This window comes from Lepisosteus oculatus, chromosome 14, assembly GCF_040954835.1.
Source record: "Lepisosteus oculatus isolate fLepOcu1 chromosome 14, fLepOcu1.hap2, whole genome shotgun sequence".
NCBI classification, from domain to species: domain Eukaryota; kingdom Metazoa; phylum Chordata; class Actinopteri; order Semionotiformes; family Lepisosteidae; genus Lepisosteus; species Lepisosteus oculatus.
Window position 1 is genome coordinate 14,601,577 of NC_090709.1, and position 18,023 is coordinate 14,619,599.

Below are 18,023 nucleotides of genomic sequence, written 5' to 3' on the forward strand. Positions count from 1 at the left end.
ACACATTGTTCAAACAGAGAATAGGTAGCAAAAACAACCTCGAATGCTTTCTGACCTGGGAAAGTGAAGATGAAATCCAAGTGCCGAGGTTCAAAGCCAAGTTCCTTCTGCAACACTTTTCTGCTGAACTGCATACGGTCCATGAAGAGGTCATCCAAAAGCTCAAAATGCACAGCATTCTTGCGGGATCCAAAGGTTGCCATTTCGAAAACTGAAAAACAAACACTGCTTCCACAAAACAAGAAAACGATCCAACTACTCCACCTACAGGCTGATCAAGGTATCACCCCTGCCAGGTAAGTATGAGCTGTACAAGCCCCTGCAAGCGGCCCGCACCCACAGCACAAAGCGCGCAGCTAGGCCTGCTCCTCGCCCCGCACACCACCGCCTCCTGCTGGGCCCACTCTTTCGCACACTCACACGCCACACTAACACTCAAAAGGGTGGGCAAAATGAGAAAATGAGCGCGCCGTTTCCTACACATCTGCAGACCTCAGTGCTGGGGAATGGCACCTGTAAAGTGTTATTTGGGGCACAGGAACAGCCCGTCTCGTCTAGGGGGCCGGCTTCAAAGACAATACAGCAAACACAGCGGGGCGGGGGAATTCAGGTACATTCAGCTCCGGCGGGAATGAGTCATTTGTCGGTCTTTTCAAGTGCTGGGAGCCGAGTAATCCTTCGCTTGTATCGTTTCTCCCCGGTGACTAGATCTCACCCTGCGACTCTCGACTGGGCTTACCCACGGCAGCCCAGCAAGTGTGAGCCTAGCCGGCACCCGGATGGGAGATTCCCCCCGGAAAAGCTCAGGTTGCTGCTGCTCCTGCAAGAGGTGTGACTGGGACCAGTAGGGAGCGCTCACCCTGCGGTCTGTGTGGCTTTCTTATGCCCCAGCATCCTGATGGCGACACTCTGCTGCACAAACAGGCGCCGTCCTTCGGGGGAGGCATAAAACCGAAGTCCCGACCCTCCTTGGCCATTAAGATATCCGAGGGCGTCTCTCAAAAAGAGACTCCGGGGGACTCTCTCTGGTGTTAGTGTTCCCCTTTACCAATCAGTCGGGGTCTCCTCCTAATCCCCGTCTCATATGTAACAATCAATGACGAGGCCCCCCTGTCCCGCGATATTGTATTTGTCTCCTGGCCGCTGGCTGGCGCCGTGAGATTTAGTACTCGCGCAAGAGACTGGGGGCAGAGTGCGAACGCGGTTCCCCGCCCCCCACAAAGTGTGCGCTCCAGGTTCCCTCTCGGGGCTCTGCAACACAGCGGAAAGGCAGCGAGAAGGAGTCTCTTGCTCTGAGGCCGCAAGGCCACAAGAGGGCGGAGGCGCCGCGCGCCCGGCCGACGTGTTGGACTGGTGCGCTTTATGTGCTGAAATAAACACGCGACAGCCCAGAAATGTTTTCAGAGTGCTGAGCACTGGAGGTTTTTGTCTTGTGAAGACTTGCCTTGTGCTCCTCCGTGCAGTTTGTTTGTTCTCCTCCAGTGCGGGACAAGCCAACACAAGGGAGCACATTCGCCAACATCCAGGTACGCAATGCGATTTGGAAAGAGGCTCCTTTCCAAAGAGTTGCACACGAACGATCCTTCAGTCCCGCTCGGGGGGCACAGAGCCCCAGCCACACACAGCTTCAAGTAGCGAGTTAGGCGCCATGGCTTTTGCTTGCGGCCACACCACCCTGAATGTGCCTGATCTTGTCTAATCTCAGCAGCTAAGCAGGGTTGGGCCTGGTTAGTACTTGGATTGGAGACCGCCTGGGAATGCCAGGTGCTGCAAGCTTTCACTCTCTTGGCCAGCAGGGGTCGCCGTTGGTGCCGTAGGCTTTGGGAGGAAAACCTGGAGGATGGAAAGGTGATCTATAGCCTCATCTCTAGAGATGTTTTGTTGCTATGGCATGTGTGTGACCCATATAAAAAAAAACCCGTTTGTAAAACGAATATCGAACTGCCTCTAAATCTGCAAATGAAGATGAGTCGATAAACCACTTGTTTTTCGTATAACTATACATATATTAATTTATTACTGATTTCATTCATTGAGCACAGATACAATAGAGGTACAGCCATTCACTGTTTGACATGTCTGCACGGGTACAGAACCTAGCAATCAGAAAACGGGTGAAACTGTGTTGAGAATTAGCATACAGTACCGAGGCCCCCATGACCAAATAAATTGGCCTTAATAATGCAGACTACAGGAAAACGACTGACTTTGAAAAGGGAATGAATGTCCGGAAGGAGTAGTGTAACCAGCTTGAAATGCTTCTCCGGACCTCTAACTAAAAGAAACCGGGAACCAGCAGTGGCTTTCGAACTGGGATCCTATCGCAGCACGTGGTGTCATAACTCTTCCGTATCTAATATTGGACCAAGCACATCAGGGGAGAGCGCGAACGCAGTCCCCCACTACCAGAAATTATGCAGTCGAGATTCCCACATTTGGGGAATTCCCAGGGGTCAGCACAGCCGGAGTGCAATGGCCGAGCCTCGCCCTGGGTGAATCGATTTTTTAAGAACTTTATTTTCTTTTCACAAAAAAATACAGGACATCACAAATTAGAAAGCTTTACATTAATATACATACTTAAAACAGTATATATGATCACATCTCATTACATTTTGACATGGTACCAGTTACATAGCAACAATTTCTTTTTTTCTGGTGTAAATCACATTCTTTACTTAAACATGATAATGTTTTTCACAGTTTCTTGAGATATTGACCTATGCTCTCTATTTCCAACAGATTTTCTGCTTCCTCCCTCCCTTCTCTCCACAGATCTCTGAGGTAATAGTTCTCTCGGGTAATGAACAGGGCCAGGCTACCTGCTGCCTTGACTAGGGCCTCGATGCCTTTGAACAGCCCCATGTTCCTCACTCTCCACAGGGCGTCTTTCCCACTGTTCATCACGGCCCAGATCCTGTCAAACACGTCAGGAGGAAGTTTGACAGGAGAGATGCCGTTGTAGCGGCAATGCTTGTTAATAAGATAGAATTAAGTGGTGGTATGCTGTCCTAAATGAGGCCCCATCTCACCTTCCATCTCTGTGGTGCAGCCACAGAGAAAGTATTCATGCAGGCTGATTTAAGGTTCCTTTGATAAAGGACAGCTCCCAGATCTGGATGCACTTAGCTAAGCCTGGCTATCATGATCAATGGTCATCCATTGGCGCCTATCTGTCTAGGGAGTGCCAAATGGACATCTGGACTGCATTCCTAAGTGTCAAGAGTAAGTGACTCATATCTCACCTTGATCAACCAATCAGGGACTGGCAGGGCGTGGTAATACCACGTGGGTCTCCAATGCCCGCCAAACTCTCAACCAATCAGCACACATCTGTGTCTTGGTCAAAAAGGGAGCGCAAGCTCAGATCGGGGCTTTCCTTGGCCTTTTTCACGCATCCTCAGAGACAATCATGTGACAACTGCTGTTGTCTGCAACGGGACTTGGACTTTGTTCTAAGCGCAAGGCCGAGGATCCCGTACGTACTCAGAATTCTACCAACGTGAATGCTCTGCTTGATCAACGGCAGCCTACAGTTGGAACCTCGTCGACAACCTGAATAGCTTATTCAGAAGCAGCGCTGGACCGGGAACGAACTAGCTTCTTCCCAGGCAAAAGAGTGACTTGTGAGGACTCGCGGTCACACTCTGTGCATAGAGACTTTCTACTAGCCAGCTGGACTGCTGGTAGATCTCCTCGGAGCAACGACTGCCCTGCGCGCCGCAGTCAGATTCCTCTGCCCGTCCTATTCCGAGCTGTACCTCAACTGGTTGGCCGGTAGCCAGAGGACGCCGGGACAACGCCCATTGGACAACCGCTGGAACAGAGGCTGCAACAGAGCCTGTCAGCTGGTTTGGTGTTCGTGCCGGGAGATTCCAAATCCATACACAGTGGATAAGTAAACCCCATGTTCTACATTGTGTCTCGAGAATTCAATTGTACCTCAACACAAGTTGTTATCAATTTAATTCATGAGTAATGTATTTACTTCCGAGTTTAGAGTAACAGTGGGTAATAACACTGATTAGCGATTTGGTAACCGAACGATATATATTGACATATATTCTCTGTTGTGTATCTCTTTGTGTTGGCATCTCTTCGAAATTATATACCTTGTATATTGATAACCCTCACAGTAAAGTCTGCCGCTCGTATCCAGGCAGACTAGTATATGTTTGGTGCACAATTTATATGAATAAATGTATCTCGTGTATTGAACCCGTGTGTGTGCGTTGTTAGTTGTTCTGACGATTGATTTTCTAAAAGCCACAACGAACATCCTCGTGATTAATGCTACAATTAATAATTGTCTCAGTAAACCCATCAAACCTCTACAACCACGATACACCACCATAAACTATATTAATTTAGGAACATAAACATATAGTGTAAACTGTATATGGCTGGTATTGGTAGTTTAAAGAAAAAATACACACCAGTATTCCACTTTCTTCCTAAACATTTTAAGCATCAAAGTCTTACATGTAGTAAGATTTTACCACGTTTCGGAAACGTTTTTACATGCTACTTCTGACCATCTTAACTTTATATACTTTGTGAAAAGTCATAAGATATTAACATTTTCTGTGAATGTGCTCGTTATCGGAGTAAACAAAAGCATACTTTTAGAATTTGATTAATAGGGAATATAATATGGAATCACGTACCTAAAGAAATTAATAACTATATAATTATTTTTATGTACTGTAGCTCAAATAGTAGTATAATACACTTTCTATGGATACATGTGCTTCTACGCAATGCAGAAGCACATCCACAAGTAACATTACCTAGCTAAGAGAGGACATTGGCTAGCCATTATGATAAATACAGTGGAAAAAAGCAATTGGGAAAATAAGACCTGCTGATCTGTTATACATACCAGGAAGAGAACAGAATATGATTTTTTTCTGTTCGAAACGTGTGTTGTCTTTATGAAATTCATGTATATTAAACGTTTAATTAAGAAGAAAAAAACTTACAGAAAGATACTAAGCTGATCACGAGACAGAAAGATCACCCGTTTTTCGCGCATAAAAAGTGGCTATTAACTGGGTGAACTGTTATTAACTGGAGTCAACTGGGTGAAAACACATAATATGAACATGAAACAAAACAAAAAATAAAAATAAGATACAATCTACAGACATTAAAACTGGTGTCATGGAAATATAACTATCAAGGAAGCCACAAGAGAGAGTTCTCACCTGAGTAAGGTCTTTATTTCAATATTGGGAGCAACCAGAGACTCAATTTGTTACAAGCAGTACAGGGTTTTCATAAGACGTTGCGCTGTAAAAAAGCTCAGCGCTTTGTCCCTTCTAAAACTTCCACTTTCCCTAAGAGAAAACAGATTACATCAAAAAGCGAAAGAAGAAGCACTAGATATGTTATTCAAAGCTTATCAGTTACTTTCAATAATTCTAACGACCCAGACAGCATATATTGTTTTGGTACATTGTCTTCTAAAGTAACCTAAACAGTGTACTTTGTTGACGCACTGTTTTCTAAAATTCTGCACGTACTGTAGCACAGCAATTACATCCTTGAAATAAATTATCTAAAAGCCCCAATATATTTCTTTGCAAAGCTCTCTACATTTTAAGAATCAATTTACTTATTAGATTTCCACTTAAAGACTTGTTCGGCTGGCGTTCGGGGAGTCGCGTTTTTCAGAATTGTATTGAGATCGTTTTCCACAGAGCTCAGATGTCAAAGCACAGCAGCAGCTCTCCACAGCGATCCTCTATAGCGCCCTTTCTCCCGCAGCTCCGTCCTCATTGGAAGGAAGCAAGAGTGAAAGGCTGAAGTGAAATAGAGCGGGGACGAAGGCAGTGAAGAGAGAGAACGTGGGAAGAAGAGAAAAACGCAAGGGAAAAGAGCAGCGTCGTAAAAGAGGTGACGGAGCTGTCCTCTCAATAAGAAGGGTGCCAGCGAGCCTTGCTCTCGCTTACGGCCACACCCCCTTGAGCATGCCTGATCTCGTCTGATCTCGGAAGCTAAACAGGGATGGGCCTGGTTAGTACTTGGATGGGAGACCGCCTGGGAATACCAGGTGCTGTAAGCTTTTAAGCGCAGGAGGCGCCCTATCCCCGCTCGCTCGCTCATTCCCCTGTTCACACGTGCAGTGCGGCTTGTCCGTCTGTTTATTTGTCAGCTTTGGCGAGACACGGGTGCTTGTGTATTGGCGTGAGCATTTTTTAATTCTGATCATGAACAGTTTTACAAGTCCGCAAAGGATTGAGGAAAGGTTTATCGCCAGCTGAAAAGAGACACAGCGCTTCGGCTGTGGAGACTTGTTCGGCTGGCGTTCGGAGAGTCGCGTTTTTCAGAATTGTATTGAGATCGTTTTCCACAGAGCTCAGATGTCAAAGCACAGCAGCAGCTCTCCACAGCGATCCTCTATAGCGCCCTTTCTCCCGCAGCTCCGTCCTCATTGGAAGGAAGCAAGAGTGAAAGGCTGAAGTGAAATAGAGCGGGGACGAAGGCAGTGAAGAGAGAGAACGTGGGAAGAAGAGAAAAACGCAAGGGAACAAAAGCAGCGTCGTAAAAGAGGTGACGGAGCTGTCCTCTCAATAAGAAGGGTGACAGCGAGCCTTGCTCTTGCTTACGGCCACACCCCCTTGAGCACGTCTGATCTTGGAAGCTAAACAAGGATGGGCCTGATTAGTACTTGGATGGGAGACTGCCTGGGAATACCAGGTGCTGTAAGCTTTTAAGCGCAGGAGGCGCCCTATCCCCGCTCGCTCGCTCATTCCCCTGTTCACACGTGCAGTGCGGCTTGTCCGTATGTTTATTTGTCAGCTTTGGCGAGACACGGGTGCTTGTGTATTAGCGTGAGCATTTTTTATTCTGATCAGGAACAGTTTTACAAGTCCGCAAAGGATCGAGGAAAGGTTTATCGCCAGCTGAAAAGAGACACAGCGCTTCGACTGTGGAGACTTGTTCGGCTGGCGTTCGGGGAGTCACGTTTTTCAGAATTGTATTGAGATCGTTTTCCACAGAGCTCAGATGTCAAAGCACAGCAGCAGCTCTCCACAGCGATCCTCTATAGCGCCCTTTCTCCCGCAACTCCGTCCTCATTGGAAGGAAGCAAGAGTGAAAGGCTGAAGTGAAATACAGATGCAGCCATTCAAAATGAGTGTTAAAAACCCGCGGTTCAGTAACCAACCCGCAGGGCACCGTAGGGCACCGCGGTAAGTGATTGGCTGGCCAAAATGACCGACAGGGGCACTCGTGGTGCATTGGTTGGTAGTGAAAAGATTTAATCATTTAATGTCTTTACTGTGCACGTTTTAATCCGCTTAGTTTTGAATATTTATATGGAATTTTACCACTAAAGGGAAATTTTAGTAGCTGAGCATAAAAAGAAGAGGAGCATAACGCATCTGAAGGTCATAAACGATATTAATTTAGGAACATAAACATTATTGTATGTACATAAACTGTACTGTGTATGGCTGGTCTTGATAGTTTAAAGAAAAAATACACACCAGTCTTCCATTTCTCCCTAAACATTTTAAGCATGAAAGTTTTATGAAACGGTACCCAAATATGTGATTGCTGTATAGAATGAATTTTAATTTTTAAAAATTAAATTACCACGAAAATCTTCTGCCTGAGAACAGTCACCCGTTGCTACCCAACGCAGAAACACAGCCACTAACTAGCAAAGAGAAGACATTAGCTAGCCAATATAATAAAGAAATAAATGATTATTTTGTTTATTTCTTTTGCACATTTATTTGAACATTTCCATCGATTGTACAAGCACTTGGAAACTGTCCAATCGCTAGTTCATCAAGCATTTACCGGTCTGGCGCCTGTCTGTGTCTTCTAGGATATAATGCCAGCGAACTCTTGTTTTTATGTCCACTATATCTCTACGCCGGGCAAACGTTCCAAGGTCAAATTCTTCCAGCACGGGGGTACCTTTAAAGCGGAGACGACGGCACCGAAAGTTTTTGGCACGCCTTCTCTTTAAAGCCCTGGCCAAATATGAAGACAGTACGTACAGTTATAATTCAAACGGAATTAAAAACTATACATCCCAGTTACCATGGTGGTGCTTGTGATCATTGCGTTTAACCAACGAAACAGGGCGAAAAATCAGTCACATGACTTTGGGGCAGAGTTTCGAAAGCTTAACCTATCAGCAACAAAGCGAAATTTACACGATAGGCTACCTCAAACTGTCAGTTACATGACTGTGTATGTCGCTTAAGCCACTCCTATTTGGCATTTTAGTTATGGAGGCGAGAGGACGCCCCCCCCCTCTCTGGGTGTCTGATTTGCCGCCATCTTTAACTGTTCGGTGTCCGAATCGGAGTAGCTACACGTAGGAAATAAAGTTAATCCCAACTACAAAACATATATTTTTGTGGTAAGAGGGCGCAAAACATCAGTATTTACTGCTATTAATTACTGTACGATTTATAGTTGAAATCTGAGCCTAGATATAAAGTTAGATATAAAGTTAAAATCTCGACAAAGCAATGTAGGAAATACAGAGAAAATAAATCCTTTCTGACATCTAAAATCAGTTTCCATCAAGGTCTCTAAAACGAACAAGAAAAAGAGGATTTTCGGAGGGCAATTACGCTGTGTTTATATAGAATAACTGATTTATGAGCAATCTAATTTCTTGTTCGTTTAAAACAGTGAAATGTCAGCTGCAAAAGATCGCACCAGAAACAGCACTCTCTCTGCCTGTCATAGACGTTCAGGAAAGGCTGAATGAAGTCATCTCAAGTACAATAATTCGGTGATCAACAATAACAGTTGTAGGACAGTATATAAGGAGGATAAGGATTTTGAAGTTGACTCGAAATCTGATAGGTAACCAGTGCAAGGACAGGTTTAATGCATCCCTGATAGGATTCTTGCTGTCATATTCTGAACATATTGAAGATTGCTCAGTGTGGATTTAATTTCCCCAGTGAACAGGATGTGCATTTATTAATTCTAGAAAAAAAGGCTTTCTTGATTTCTCTAGTTCTTAGTTTCTCTAGTTCTCTTTAAAATAAACTATTATTCCACAATGCAGAGTATTACATGGCCAGTATTTACACATGATATTTGTGATTTAAAGAAATTAACACCAGCAGCTTTTGGAGATTTAAGTGTTGGCTGAGTTATTGCAGGATAAAAGACTAGAGATGTTGGCAAGAAGAAGATAATTTGGGGAAAGCTGAGGAATACACTTATAACAAGAACACTTCCTAATGGGGCTAGGCATACTTTTGATGAAGATGATGAAGTTAACAGACTATATGTTTACATAGATACTGAAATAAGGATTGTATTTTAGATTATGTGTAGTTGCTGGCATTGAACTGTGTGTTGGATGCACATGAATTGAAGGAATGGGCAAACGTAGCTGATGCGGATCCACAGAGCCAGCCTATTAAGATGTTTATAATTAGAGGCAATTTGTTTAAATAACTAGGTATGAATACTGATGTGCAAGAGAGGTGGAAAGGCTGTTTCCTTAAGCCAGCACTATAAGATATTTTATTCTCAGTGAGATTCTGCCATTTCATAGTGGGTTTCTAACACTGTGTATAGTTCCATCCACACAGTGCTTTTACTTCCATCCATTTCTAATCTCTTTATCCAGTACAGAGGATTTGGAGCCTATCCCAGTAAGCAACGGACACAAGGCAGAATACACCCTGGACATAGCGCCAGTCCATCACAGGACAGACAGACACAAACACACACACACCAGGGCCAGTTTTTCCATAAACCAATTAACTTACCAGTATGTTTTGGAGTGCGAGAGGGAGTCATATCACACATATGGAGAAAAACCATGTAACCCAGAGAGAACATGTAAACCCCACACACACAGGAATACATTTTATTATTCATAAACAGTTAACATTGTTAGCAAAATATTTTGAATTATATTTAACCCTATTTTTTCTTTAGTTTTGTATTTAACTTATTATATGATAGTCAGACTTAATGTATATTTGAACAATGAAAATATATTTTTACAAGATGCGGGGGAAAGTGAAACAGATTATTACAGTGCTAAATTTAATATTATTGATTGCTAATAGTTTATGCTAACACCTAACTTTCTTAATTAGATGTATTTAAAACAGTGAACTAAGTGTAACATACTATTCAGAAATACAATCGAAAATAGTTTTGTGGTGTTTGTATGGATGAAACGTTTCTAAAATGTATAAGGTAACAAAATTAAAGACGATTAAAATCTGTAATCTTTCCACTTGTAATGTCATTAGACAGAACAACACGTTTCTGGTTTGTTTTAATTAGCTAGTAGTAGTTAGTAGTTAGTAGTTAGTAGTTTTAATTTAATTAGTATTGCAATTCGCACTGATTCCCTTGAGAAGATATGGACTTAAGAATATTCGTGCCTGGTCAAAAAATGGCATTAAGCACTTAAAATTAATATGGTTAATAATAGTAAACTGTAACATGCTGTAACAAGATCGGTTAAACTGCGAAGAAAATGCTTTCAGAGAAAATGTTTCAGGTGTGAAGAACATAGATCTCCAATGCAATTTCAACCAAACCTGTTCCCACACAACCTGCCCCCACTACCATTAGAATATACACAAAGCACTGAAATCTTTCGAGCTAATGATCAGGTGACCCGAGAGAGAGAGAGAAACACCAAGGGGTGCGGAACCAGGGAACTATTTACATGGAAAACGGGCGATCTCCCCAGACTGTCCGCCCGTTTCACTGTTACCTGGATACCTCTTCATTTAGATCTCACTAACACTGATTTTTATTTTAGAAGGATTCAAGTAGGGTTTTAGATGAAAGGCAGCGACCTTAATCAAGCCCAAATCATAATTTAACCCATTCAGAGCCTACATTACATTTTAGCGTTTCATTCTGAGCAGAAGACCCTCACACCTGAAGAAGGCTTGCGTTTTCTCTCTTCTCTTTTAAGCATGTGTACAATGTGTAATACAATTACAATGTGTAATTACAATGCTGTAATACAATTTGAATCGTATGAGGGTGTATTATTAGGGGGAGGTGTCTTTCGCTGGAAATCTCGCCTGTTTCTACTTTACGAGTACAACCCCCTCTCTGCCGGAGTGCTGGCTGTGACGAATTAAACCGGTTTCACAGGTTTCAATCACAGACCATGTGACATGGGAGTCAGGAAACTAACACACAGCGCCACCGGATTTGATAACGCTATAAAAACGCTATAAAATAATGTGACTAGGCACAGAACAATAATAAATGCTGACCATGACTTTAAAAGCATAAATTGCCTTACACTCGATTTAAACACAAGCTGTTTTTAGCCCTCTAAGCTGTTTCATACAGAAATGTAGAGATCCAGGCTCAGAACACACAGGTTCATTAGCGAATACATATGCAGGACAACTAGAGAAGACGTTTTACAGAGGATGGATTTTTACAAACATCCCATCAGTGACATCACTGAAGTCAACTCCTAGGTACTGTAACTGTCGTGTGGATAGTTTCACAAGAATCAGACGAAGGTTTAAGCATCGCTTGTTCTAGATAAAACTGCAAAAAAAAAACAACAACCCATGATGTACTTCTTTGCGGCTCTGTTTGCCCAAATCATATATTCACAACGTGAAATTTAGAAAATAATATTACGTAACCAAAATCCGCAATATGGAAACATAACCTGTGTAATTGTTGATAGATGATGTACTCGTAACAGTTTTACAAGACGAACTACAACATTTAAAAAATGACTTGTATGTACTTGATATCTCTAATCAATCCACGGCGACATTGTTAAAGCAGAGTCCCAGTAAAACGAAACTAAAACGCCCTGGGCATACCGTTTCGCGCTTCTTATTAGTTGCTCAAAAGTAATTTGACCGTATGAAATGCATAATATAAACCTAGAAACATATACGTGAGCAGTATTTACGTACTGTAGTATCGGTGTTAAGACATACCTCTCAAATACTGTAAATCAAGTTGAAAATATCTCAAGACCGATTCTGGTCATAATGAAACCATGTTTCGTGTATGTTTTCTTTAAAGTACCGAGACCAGCCATATACTGTATGTTTATGTTCCAAAATTAATATCATTTATGGCCTTCACACGCGTTGCAGTATGCTCCTATTCTTTTTATGCTCAGCTACTAAGATTTCCCTTCAGTGGTAAAATTAGATATGAATATTCAATACTTAAACGGGCACAGTTAAGACATTAAATATACATATACATACTGTATACAGTACAGTTTTCATACAGTAATATGTTTATGTTCCTAAATCAATCTCTTTTATGAGCATGTGAAAGGCATGGTGAATCGATTCTCAAAAATTACTGTACTTTGCATGATTGGAAACAAATGCGTGATTGCGAAATGCTGTGGTGTTACTTTTACAAAGATGGTCAATGAAAAAAAGAATGTTGACCAGGGCAATACTTTGAGTTTACACTTACAGCTTGTCCAAGGTCATTCATTATTAATACTATTAGTAATATCTTCATTAAAAACTTTGATGGGCACAGCTCAAACATGAGAGGTTGAGCTTTATTAGCTCCACCTTGCCGAAATTCCGGATACTATTATTTTGCTTGTCATATTATAGGAGAATTTACGGTAACTAGCGGTATTTACCGGTAACTCGCGGTATTTACCGGTAACTTGCGGTAGACTGCGTACAGCGTACCGGAAAATAATGCGGTATTGCCCACGCATTTTGAATGGCTGCATCTGTATGTCCCCCAGCTCTGAGCCCATTGGGCCTACTGGTGTGACCAGAGCTGCAGCGTCACCATGCTGGTGGGGGTCAGTTCGGCTTTTCTGTTGGAATGAACAGGGGGGTTACATGATGGTGCTGTCTGTGGTCTGGCTGTCCTGCTGGTCTGGATGAGGGGTGCGTAGTGTGGTGCAGGTTCTTGTCCCATCCTGCTCTTGGTCCAGGTTGGAGGGTTGCACCGATTCTGAGTCTTGTTAGCTGGTATGGATGGGTTTGGGGGTGTTGGTACCAGAGTGGTCCGGGGGGGGTGCAGGTGTCTCGGGGGCATTCTTGTTTTTCTGTGAGTTCAGGTTGATTCTGTTGGTTCTGTCATGAATCTCCCTCACGCAGGCAAGTGCTCCCGCATTCCTATGAGCTCTCCCCGTACCAAACGTGCACGTGTCAATCAGTCCTCTGCTTAAACCCTCATCTGCCCCCCGGTCATTGCTCACGATTGAGATTCTCTCCCGGAGCTTACGTACTAACTACACCTTTGCCTTATTACGACTTCTCCCCTGGACCTCGACCCCGCTTTGCCTGTTTTACGCTTTCTCGGATCCTGACCCCAGCCTGTCTCTTTGTTTACGCCTCTGCCTTCTGAATCCACACCGACGCAACTTCTACGCCTTCCCGGACTCCGACCCCTGCCAGTCCCTCGACTACACTTTCGCCTGTCGATTCTGTGCCTACGCCTGTGCTACGTGTGGAAGACCGAGTCAAAAGGTCAGGACAGTGACTATGCGTGGGAAAGGTTTTCTGTTCGCACCTAAGACCACTGTCTTAGGTGCAAACTAAAGCCTGTGATTCCTCACACCCATTCAACCAGAGAAAATTGAAACAGATTGTAGGATGCCAAATGGCACCCCCCTGTCCTGTTTGTTTGACTTCTGACACTGCCCCTTTCCCTGTATGTTCCTTTGATATGATAAAGTATTGCCTACTTTTAATGTATAAAAAAGGAAAGTATAACTTCAGTCCAGTGAGCATGTCTTGAGTGCTAGGGGAAACCCTTTCTCTGTGATATGCTCCCCTTCAGCTGATTGTATTAAAGATCTCTGTTGACAATCTCCCAACCTGAGTGAAGACTGAGTTTTCTTCGACATACGCCTTCCCGGACTCGGACCCCTGCCTGTTTACTCCGACTATGCCTGCGTCTCGCGCCAACCCTACCAAGGGCACCGCATTGGATCCCTATCCTCAGCAGTCAGCCCCTGCGTGACAGGTTCTGAGTGTCTTGGTTACATCCATTTGTGTGTATAGATGAAAAAGCTATTGAAGAGCACCCCGACACCCCCCACCCATCTCGGTGGAAGTTGCCATGTTCAAAAAATCCTAAAAAGATAATTAAAGTTTCACACAACAAAGCATGACTGTGAAAGGTCAGGAGGCCTGCCTAATGGTGGTGCTGGCCCCACTAGCACCTCTTCCAGCAGCAACCTTAGTTTTTCCCAGGAGGTCTCCCATCCAGGTACTGACCAGGCTCACACCTGCTTCAGTACTGAAGGCTGCTGATTATGGCCAGCAGCCATATCACCCTGCAACTCACAACTGGCAACCCACTGAAGCTAAGCAGGTGTGAGCCTGGTCAGTACCTGGATGGTAGACCTCCTGGGAAAAACTAAGGTTCCTTAGTTCCTTAGTGGGGCCAGCAGGGGGCGCTCACCCTGTGGTCCATGTGGGTCCTAATGCCCCAGTATAGTGATACTGACAATATCCCCAAATTTCCCCATTGGCCCTTACCAGTCATGGCCTCCTAATAATTCCCCTCTTTGAATTGGCTACATTTCTCTTCTCTCCTCCTCACTGATAGTGGTGAGTGTTCTGGCGCACTACGGCTGCCGTCGCATCATCCAGGTGGATGCTGCTCATTGGTGGTGGTGGAGGGGAGTCCCCATTACCTGTAAAGCGCTTTGAGTGGAGTGTCCAGAAAAGCGCTATATAAGTGTAAGCAATTATTATTATTAATGAGCACAACACTTGATTACAGTAAAAAAAACATTAAAAAATAAAGAAATGTTCCACATCTCAAAGCAAGGTTGTATAAGGTTAGGGGAGCTGTCTGATGTGTAAAACACCTGTTTGCAGCACTGTGGCTGTTGTGCTTGAAGAGCTATTGACTCGTGAATAGCACCCTCCTATCACCATGTACGGCCTGTCTAATGGTGCCATATTGAAAACATCATAAAAAAATAAAGAAAAGGGACACAGCCACAGCAAGATTGTATAAGGTTAGGGGGCCTGTCTGGTGTGTAAAACACCTGGTTGCAGCACTGTGGCTGTTGTGCTTGAAGAGCTATTGACTCATGAATAGCACCCTCCTATCACCATGTACGGCCTGTCTAATGGTGCCATATTGAAAACATCATAAAAAAATAAAGAAAGGGGTCACAGCCACAGCAAGGTTGTATGAGGTTAGGGGGCCTGTCTGGTGTGTAAAACATATGGTTTCAGCAGTGTGGCTGTTGTATTTGAATTGCTATTGTAGCGGCAATGCTTGTTAATAAGACAGAATTAAGTGTTGGTATGCTGTCCTAAAGGAGGCCCCATCTCACCCTCCATCTCTGTGGTGCAGCCACAGAGAAAGTATTCATGCAGGCTGATTTAAGATGTTTTGTTTTGATAAGGAACAAGCTCCCAGACAGGGATGCACTTAGCTAAGCCTGGCTATCATGATCAATGGTCATTCATTGGCGCCTATCAGTCTAGGGAGTGCCGAATGGACATCTGGACTGCATTCCTAAGTGTCAAGAGTAAGTGACTTATATCTCATCTTGACCAACCAATCAGGGACTGGCAGGGCGTGGTAAAACCATGTGGGTCTCCAATGCCCGCCAAACTCTCAACCAATCAGCACACATCTGGGTCTTGGTCAAAAAGGGAGCGCAAGCTCAGATCTGGGCTCTCCTTGGCCATTTTCGCGCATCTTCAGAGACAATCACGTGACAACTGCTGTTGTCTGCAACGGGACTTGGACTTTGTTCTAAGCGCGAGGCCTAGGATCCCGTACGTACTCAGAATTCTACCAACGTGAATGCTCCGCTTGCTCAACGGCAGCCTACAGTTGGACCCTCGTCGACAACCTGAATAGCTTATTCAGAAGCAGCGCTGGACCGGGAACGAACCAGCTTCTTCCCAGGCAAAAGAGTGACTTGTGAGGACTCGCGGTCACATCTGTGCATAGAGACTTTCTACTAGCCAGCCGGACTGCTGGTAGATCCCCTCGGAGCAACGACTGCCCTGCGCGCCGCAGTCAGATTCCTCCGCCCGTCCTACTCCGAGCTGCACCTTGACTGGTTGGCCGGTAGCCAGAGAACGCCGACACAACGCCCATTGGACAACCGCTGCAACAGAGGCTGCAACAGAGCCTGTCAGCTGGTTTGGTGTTCGTGCCGGGAGATTCCAAAACCATACACAGTGGATAAGTAAACCCCATGTTCTACATTGCGGCTCGAGAATTCAATTGTACCTCAACACAAGTTGTTATCAATTTAATTCATGAGTAATGTATTTACTTCCGAGTTTAGAGTAACAGTGGGTAATAACACTGATTAGCGATTTGGTAACCGAACGATATATATTGACATATATTCTCTGTTGTGTATCTCTTTGTGTTTGCATCTCTTCGAGATTATATACCTTGTATATTGATAACCCTCACAGTAAGGTCTGCCACTCGTATCCTGGCAGACTAGTATATGTTTGGTGCACAGTTTATATTAATAAATGTATCCCGTGTATTGAACCCGCGTGTGTGCGTTGTTAGTTGTTCTGACGATTGATTTTCTAAAAGCCCCAACGAACAACCTCGTGATTACTGCTACAATTAATAATTGTCTCAGTAAACCCATCAAACCACTACAACATTCAGGTACATTCAGCTCCGGCGGGAACGAGTCATTTGTCGGTCTTTTCAAGTGCTGGGAGCCGAGTAATCCTTTGCTTGTATCGTTTCTCCCCGGTGACTAGATCTCAACCTGCGACTCTCGACTGGGCTCACCCATGGCAGCCCAGCAGGTGTGAGCCTAGCCGGCACCCGGATGGGAGATTCACCCCGGAAAAGCTCAGGTTGCTGCTGCTCCTGCAAGAGGTGTGACTGGGAGTAGGGAGCGCTCACCCTGCGGTCTGTGTGGCTTTCCTGATGGCGACACTCTGCTGCACAAACAGGCGCCGTCCTTCGGGGGAGGCATAAAACCGAGGTCCCAACCCTCCTTGGCCATTAAGAAATCCCAGGGCGTCTCTCAAAAAGAGTGGTGTCACTCTGGTGTTAGTGTTCCCCTTTACCAATCAGTCGGGGTCTCCTCCTAATCCCCGTCTAATATGTAACAATCAATGACGAGGCCCCCCTGTCCCGCGATATTGTACTTGTCTCCTGGCCGCTGGCTGGCGCCGTGAGATTTAGTACTCGCGCAAGAGACCGGGGGCAGAGCGCGAACGCGGTCCCCCGCCCCCCACAAAGTGTGCGCTACAGGTTCCCTCTCGGGGCTCTGCAACACAGCGGAAAGGCAGCGAGAAGGAGCCTCTCGCTCTGACGCCGCAAGGCCACAAAAGGGCGGAGGCGCCGCGCACCTGGCCGACATGTTGGACTGGTGTGCTTTATGTGCTGAAATAAACAGGCGACAGCCCAGAAATGTTTTGAGTGCTGGGCACTGGAGGTTTTTGTCTTGTGAAGACTTGCCTTGTGCTCCTCCGAGCAGTTTGTTTGTTCTCCTCCAGTGCGGGACAAGCCAACACAAGGGAGCACATTCGCCAACATCCAGTTACGCAATGCGATTTGGAAAGAGGCTCCTTTCCAAAGAGTTGCACACGAACGATCCTTCATTCCAACTCGGGGGGCACAGAGCCCCAGCCACACACAGCTTCAAGTAGCGAGTTAGGCGCCACGGCTTTCGCTTGCGGCCACACCACCCTGAATGTGCCCAATCTTGTCTGATCTTGGAAACTAAGCAGTGTTGGGCCTGGTTAGTACTTGGATGGGAGACTTCCTGGGAATACCAGTTGCTGCAGGCTTTTGCTCTCTCGGCCAGCAGAGGTCGCCGTTGGTGCCGTAGGCTTTGGGAGGAAAACCTGGAGGATGGAAAGGTGATCTATAGCCTCATCTCTAGAGATGTTTTGTTGCTATGGCATGTGTGTGACCCATATAAAAAAAAAACAGTTTGTAAAACGAATATCGAAGCTGCCTCTAAATCTGCAAATGAAGATGAGTCGATAAACCACTTGTTTATCGTATAACTATACATATATTCATTTATTACTGATTTCATTCATTGAACACGGATACAATAGAGG

General features: G+C 44.7%; 2 non-coding genes and 3 pseudogenes across 2 annotated transcripts; 4 read left to right on the forward strand and 1 right to left on the reverse strand.

Moving 5' to 3' along the window:
- The first annotated feature begins 1,657 nt into the window (after nucleotides 1–1,657).
- Nucleotides 1,658–1,776, forward strand: LOC138217892 (5S ribosomal RNA; annotated as a pseudogene).
- Nucleotides 1,777–2,374: 598 nt separating this feature from the next.
- LOC138243646 (U1 spliceosomal RNA) lies at nucleotides 2,375–2,539 on the reverse strand. The gene has a single exon (XR_011192299.1). It is a non-coding gene; the product is annotated as a U1 spliceosomal RNA (small nuclear RNA).
- Nucleotides 2,540–5,948: 3,409 nt separating this feature from the next.
- On the forward strand, nucleotides 5,949–6,067 carry LOC138245486 (5S ribosomal RNA). Its single transcript, XR_011194096.1, has one exon. It is a non-coding gene; the product is annotated as a 5S ribosomal RNA (ribosomal RNA).
- Nucleotides 6,068–6,605: 538 nt separating this feature from the next.
- On the forward strand, nucleotides 6,606–6,714 carry LOC138219220 (5S ribosomal RNA; annotated as a pseudogene).
- A 10,911-nt stretch (nucleotides 6,715–17,625) lies between these two features.
- Nucleotides 17,626–17,744, forward strand: LOC138218113 (5S ribosomal RNA; annotated as a pseudogene).
- The last annotated feature ends 279 nt before the right edge of the window (nucleotides 17,745–18,023 follow it).